Here is a 7,321-nt window from a genome sequence, read left to right on the forward strand (position 1 = left end):
ATTTTAAACACAACAAACAGCCCTTATCTAAATGCTACATTGTATTTTGCACCATATTTGGCTATTTCCTGTTGTAGAAAAGTATAATGCAGAGTTGCAGGGAATTTGTTAAATTCGTGCTACAAATTTCAAGAGAAGTTCAGATGATTTCTCAGTCTCTGATTGATTTCCCTTTTTTGAATGTTGCCAAATTGCCCCTGCCAAAGATCACTCCCATCTGCAGCTCACAAAGAAACTTTAGTAGGGGGATACTTTACTTTTCCTTTAGAAGGTAGTGAATTAGGAGGAGGAAAATACAGCCTTCCTGAGAATGTCTTGCACCAGCTTTCATTTCCAATGACAAATCCAAACACAATGCTGTGCTACTAATATACACTGCATATTTTAAGAACAAACTTCTGGAGGTATAGCTGGGCAATTGTGCACTCTGGGCAGCAACAGTCCACAGGGAGTTGCAATGGGCAGGCCACCAGAGGCACTGGCTGCTATTTCTGTACCCCACCTAAACTGACGTACAGGGTTGGTGCCCTGTTCATTGCCCCTTCCTATTTACAGTCCTGCAACTGCAAAATACAAATGTTTCAATGACCAAATAAATTATAATATAGTTTATTTGCCTTGTAGTGTTGTCTCCTCTGGCTATGCTAAAAGTTATTTTTTTTCTGTAAAAATGACAATACATGGATCATCAAACTCCATGCCCACATGCTTTTACTTGAAACAGAATTTTTAGGATGCAGGATTTATTACAGATTAAGTTGGGGGGGTATATTTTTGTGAGAGTCCCTTTATTATGAATTGGCAGTCATCACTGACAAGGATAAGCCACAGCTCTGACACCTAAATCTTCACTATGAAAAAAAAATATTTTGTTCATCCAACTAATGTGGTTTTGAGCAGGGTGGGATTTCAAGGCCTTTTGTTTACAGTAAATCTTGGCTCCAAAAATAAAAAATTAATAAGATGTCAAAGTTCTTCCTTGGTGTTTTAAATATGATGACATTTAGGTTAAACACTTTATGCAATTCAAAATCTGCACTTGACATCTTTAAAGAATTAAGGCTACTTTGATGACAAACATACGCAGGTTATTATAATGCAGGTTAGACTAAAAGAGCAACGAGGAGAGCCTGGATGACAGAAGCTGGGCAGAAATCAAGCTACCAAAAAGTCAAGTTATTTCTGAATATCACAAGTATAATCCCTGCCAAAGACATCATTAATCTTGCAGTGTAGCATTGTAAACATTTAACATGAAACACATTAAATGAATGTTAAGGGTTTGCTGTTAATCCCAACGGAAAGAAGTACGTTTATAACAAGGGCTTAATTTCTAGCATGCTAACTATTATCTGATAGCCAGGAGCCCAAACAAACTACATTTGTATTCCTAGTGGCATTCTTTTCAGAGACTCTTAGCCTCCTGGGTTTTGCTGTTGTAGAGATTATGCTTTGTTCTGAAAGGGAACTTCCTCTCTGGGGGTGGCAATGTGTATTTTATGTGGGTATCTACATCAACACATTCACCTGTGTCATATAATCTTTGAAACTCAAAATAAATCTCTGCAGGGTGACTATAAGAAATGGAAGAAATCCCTTAGAAGACATTTTTTACAGGATGACAACTCAGTTTCTGCCCATTTGGAATATAAAAAGGAAATTTTAAGGCATCCCAGGTAAGGCTGAAATATGAACTCAAAATGATCCCGTTTTACCTTACTCCAAAAAAAGTATTTCAATACACACAATTATTCCCTAGACAAAATTGCTGAAACACTTTTTGCTGCAAATGACTGTGAAAATTATTTGCGTGGGAGCTGGATGAAGCCAAAACCTCACCTTCTTAGCCTTGGAAAAGTTTTGACCTGAAGAAGAAAAAAAAAGAAATGGTGATGTCCTAGGTTTCCAACACAGCCATCTAGGGAAGAAAAGAGGATTGCACAAAATACAACATTTGGGGTGGGGAAAAAACAAAGGAATTAATTTGAAAACTTTTAGAAAAGTGATACACACTACATACACTACGGTACAACAAGGACAAACCCCAATCAGTGTTTACACATAAAGTAATACAAGATGTGTAAAATTGAAAGAGCTGCTTCCAATAAAACAATATTAAACCTGTAGCTATGTTTATGATTGGATTTGCCTTTTGCAAAACCATACAAGCTCTATTAAATAATTGTATGAAGGGCAAATAAATACCCATGCATTCAAACCATGACGAAAAAGTCACTGAGCTACAACACTGGACATGTCTGCTGTGACCCATAAAGCCCAAGGGAAATCATACAACCATCTTGCGTATGTCATTCAATTCTTGCTAGAGCTCAGATCTGGCTAAAGGGTGACTTGGAAGGATCTTTCTATAGAAAGGACAACAGCAAATTGGTCCAGTGAGAGCTGAGAGAAAAAAAGAGTGACAAAGAGATGTAAAATGGGTTTGTATTGATTGATGTGAAACCACAGTGTGCAATGTGCTCTTAAGAGCTAGCTAGTGACAGAAAAAAGTATTTAAGAGAACTAACCATCCATCACTGAAAAATAAAAATGGATATTTTCTTCCAAGAAAAAGCCAATGCCTTGAAAAATCAGCAAGACTTGATTCATTAAGCTATCAGTGTCAGCATGTATGTCCTTCAGGCATCTTATCTTGTCTCACTTCAAATAACACCAGTGAAAAGGGTGTCCCGTTGCAGAAAAATGCCTGCTTCCCTGTGAAATAGAATTGGGAGTGGGGAGGAAGAAGGGACAGGAGGGGAGAAGACAACATAGGAACTAAAGCAGCAGCTAGATTGAAAGCAGAGCCTTTGTCAAGTAACACTGTTTCATGTCATATCCATGACATCGATGAGAATGTCTGAGAGCAATGGCTTTCAAAACTCAGGGAAAATAACTGTTTAGCAATTCAGCTTGATGATTCAGCCAGTGTCCCTGGCCCTGAAGATTGTCTAGAGCAGGGGGTTTCAACCTTTTTTAGTCTAAGTACCCCTGGTGGCCAAATGCCAGGTGGGGATGGGGGGCAGGGGCATGTTGCACGCAGCTGGACACAGCAGGGAGGCAAGGAAACTCACCAACTGGGATGAGGGCAGTGGCACCCCTCTGTGGGGTCGGGAAGCTCACTGGGCTGGCATGTGCAAACTTCCCCACCTCATATAGGGGCACCGCTTGCCTCGCCCCACCCTGGCCCTGCTACTGGGAGGCAGTGGTGCTCTGTCTCTGTCCGCCCACATGCACCCCCCAGGACCAGTCCAAGTAGCCCCAGGGGTACGCATACTCTTGATTGACAACCCCTGGTTTAGAACTGTGGTTTTCAATCTGTGGTCTGTGGGTAACTATGTCTAAGGCAGAAGCAGTCAACTATTTTAGCTGGAGAGCCGCTTATGAGTTTTGGCAAGTTGTTGAGGGCTGCAAGGGTAGCCCCGCCCCTTGACAGGTGCCCCGCCTCCTGGTCACCATCTTGGTACTGGAAGTCCCGCTCCCTAATCCCTGACCTTTGTCACCGTTAGTCCCTGCCCTTGTCCTGGAAGTTCTCATTTTGGGAAGGAAGTTTGCCATCTTGGAACCAGAAAAAAAAATTATATAGTAAAAATCTAACATCCAAAATAACATATTTTAATTTTATTTTTAAAAGTTTTTTTGTCCTGATTTGTGTGCATTTGCATCATATATATAGAGATGATTGTATAGTAGCTCAAAATGAAGTCTTATCCTTGTATATTGGGAGGGATGTGGGGGGTATGGATGGGTGGGTATGGGGTTTGGGGGAGTTGTGGGTGTATGTAGCATGTGGGGGAGGGTGCAGGGGAAGTGTGGATGTGGGTGGGTGTGGGGGGCTTGAAGGGGCATGTTTGTAGGGATGTGTGGGCAGATATGGGGTTTGCGGGGGTATATGGAGGGGGAGGGTGGCTAGGGGTATGTGCAGTGGGGTGTGTGTGGGTAGTAGTGAGCGGGGCTGCCCCCAGAGAACATGTGTGTGCATGGGGGGGTGTGTGTGTGGGGAAGGATGTGGGTGGGCATGGTGTTTGTGGAGTGTGTGATTGTGTGTGGGGGAGGGTTGTGGGTATGCTGGGGTGTGCCTGGGAACCCCCACACATGCTCCCCTTGAGTTGGTCAGCACCTGTCCACACCCCACAACAGCCCAGAGCCTGCATGCCCTGCGGTGCCTCCCCACCACCACCAGCAGTATGAAGCCCTAGCATGCCCCCTACCCATTCCAGACTGACCCCAGCAGGAACAGATCAGCCAGAAGCACGCATAGCTCTGACCCAACCCCTGTGCCTGCTCTGCATAGCCCGCCAATGCTGTGTCGTGCTGCCCCCTGGGCAGGCAGTGGGGTTGGGGTGGCTCCATGCTGGACTGCCTTTCTAGGCAGCCTAGCCATTGGCAGCTGCTGGCCCCAGCCCTGGGGTACTGGTGGGAACCCGCCCACAGCCCTGACCAGCCCCGTGCCTGCTGCAGACTTTTCTGCTGGTGCTGAATAGCTGCAACAACAACAGTGCTGGCAGGGCAGAGTGTGCTCGACACAGGAGAAAAGCAGCCCCTCCCCCTCAGTGCTGCCGAGTGCTTCCTTCAGCACTATGGCACTCATGCTGGGCTGCCCCACACTGTCACTGCCACCTCAGGGCTGCCCCACAAGGCAGTGGGGGAAATGCAGAGGAGTCACAGGGCAGCCCAGCAGGAAGCACCAGGTAGTGCTGAAGGGGAGAGGCCACTTTCTCCCCATGCAGAGCACAGTCTGCCCTGCCAGCGCTGCTGTTGGCAGGTCAGGGCTGGGTCCCCACCAGTACCGCAAGGCGGGGGCCAGCAGCTGCCAATCGCTGGGCTGCCTAGAAAGGAGCTGCCCCAGCCCCACTGCCTGCCCAGGGGGCAGCAGGACGTACCACCATGGGACAATGCCTGGGCCAGGCAGGACTGGGGGATGTGTCCTGTGAGCCATATTTTTGTCACCCCTGGTTTAAGGGGTCGCGAAAGATGTCTATGATCAATCAAAAGTATGTGAATACCCACACTTACAATTCAAAGGGGTCTACCCCTCCATTTGAAATTACAAAATGGGGTCCTCACCATTCAAAAATTTTTAGGGGTCCATAAATGAAAAAAGGTTGAGAGCCATTGGTCTAGAGCTTGTAAGGCCTGCTTCTGATAAACCTCCTGAAGATGACTTGTACAAGTCAGATAACAGAGTAGATAATGCACCTTATATAGACTAAATCATATATATGTGTATCTATCTATCTATTTATATATCTTATTGAATCTATTTAGATATATCTTATTGAATTATTCTATAAAGGTACATAACTACCTTGCCTTCTGACTGACTCCAGACTAACCTAACTACCTCACTGCTTCTCTCTAAAGCTGTATCAAATAACGAAGAATAGACACTTACCTGAGGTATACAAGGCAAGAATAAAATGTTTGAATTAGCACATTCAGCCTTGAGTAGAGATTTTCATACCTTTTACAAGGTACTGAAAGCAGCAAGGGATTGTTGGTGATATCTTTTATCACACCAACAGATTTCCTTTCCCTGCAGGCCCAAGTACCAAAGGGAGAAGCACCCCAGGAGATGCCCTCCACAGCAGAATGGCAGAAGGTTCCCCCCAGAGCCAGGGCTGCTTGTGGCGGTGCACTACCAGTTCCCCCAATCCAGCTGGAGAACAGGTATGAGGTCCTGGCGACACTGGAGGAGGAGGAGGAGGAAGGAGAGGAAGAAACCTCTGGAGAGGAGGCCACTCCACACACTGAACAGACTGAAGGAGACAAGTCAACCTGGAAGAAGAGATGCCGAGTGCTCATCATAGGCAACTCCATCCTGAGAGGTACAGAGGGTCCCATCTGTCGCCAGGATCCATTGACACGCGAGGTTTCCTGTCTGCCTGGAGTGAGGATTCAGGATGTGACAGAGATGATCCCGGCCATTATCCAGCCCACTGATTACTACCCCATGGTACTAATTCATGTGGGCACTAATGATGCAGCCAGGAGAAGCCCAGATCATCTGATGAAGGACTACCATACTCTGGGGGGCAAGCTGAAGGAGACGGGGCGCAGGTGGTCTTCTCATCTGTCTTTCCAGTGAGCGGATGTGGATGATTCCATGAGGCCTGCATCAGAGAGGTCAACTTGCACCTTCAGGAATGGTGTCTCGAGGCAGGCTTCGGCTTCTTGGACCATGACCCATACTTCAAGACGAGAGAGATGCTCAGGTGGGACGGGCTTCACCTCTCCCCCAAAGGTAAGCATGTGTTCTCTTTTAGGTTGGCTGATCCCCTCTGGCAGGCTTTAAACTAGGCTTGTTGGGGGAAAGGGAGGATGAGGTCGGAGGGAGCCTCAGAACATCAAACCAAGTATCACCCACAAGAACAGCCCAGCCAAGATTAACGATGAGCACAAGAAATACCCAGGTAAGAGACCTGGATAGTCCTGTAATTAGCGGGGCAGTGCATACACCTTCAGGAGGCCTTAAATGCCTCTACACTAATGCTCGTAGTATGGGGAACAAGCAGAAGGAATTTGCCCTCCTATTAGCTAACACAAACCCAGACCTAGTGAGGCTCACCGAAACGTGGTGGGATCCAATGCATGACTGGGTGGTGAACATCAAGGGCTATAGGCTGTACAGGAGGGATAGAACAGGGAGGAAAGGTGGGGGTGTGGTGCTCTATGTCAAAGAACAATTCACATCCTCAGCGAGCAGCACTGGGTCAGAGGGGGCGCAGACAGAAATGCTTTGGGTCAGAATACAAGGGGGTTGGAGGGAAAAGGACTTAACGGTGGGGGTCTACTACAGACCACCCAACTAGGGAGAAGAGCTAGACCGGGAATTCTCAGGTCAGCTTGCGGAGGCAGTTAAGTCAAAGGATGTGGTCATCATGGGCGACCTAAACTATCCAGACATTTGCTGGGAAGAGCAGTCAGCCAGGTCTGACTGCTCACATAGGTTCCTAGCCATGTTACAGGACCTCCATCTAACCCAGGAGGTGCACAGTCCCACCAGGGGAAATGCCTTGTTGGACCTGGTCCTGGCCACAAGCGACGACCTGGTGAGGGGACTGTGGGTGCTCAATCACCTGGGCGATAGCGATCATCACATATTGGAATTCATCATCCAGCACAGGGTGGCAAAGGCCTGCAGCAAGGCGGCCGCCCTGGATTTCAGGAGGGCGGATTTCATTGAGCTAAGAAGACTAGTCGGGGAGGCACTGAGGTCCCGGAGGGAAGGGGAGTTGGGAGTCCAAGAAGAGTGGTCGTTCCTAAAGGAGACGATCCTCCAAGCCCAAAGGGTGACAATCCCAACATGGATCAAAGCGGG

This window comes from Alligator sinensis, unplaced genomic scaffold (assembly GCF_000455745.1).
Source record: "Alligator sinensis unplaced genomic scaffold, ASM45574v1 scaffold1201_1, whole genome shotgun sequence".
Lineage (NCBI taxonomy): Eukaryota > Metazoa > Chordata > Crocodylia > Alligatoridae > Alligator > Alligator sinensis.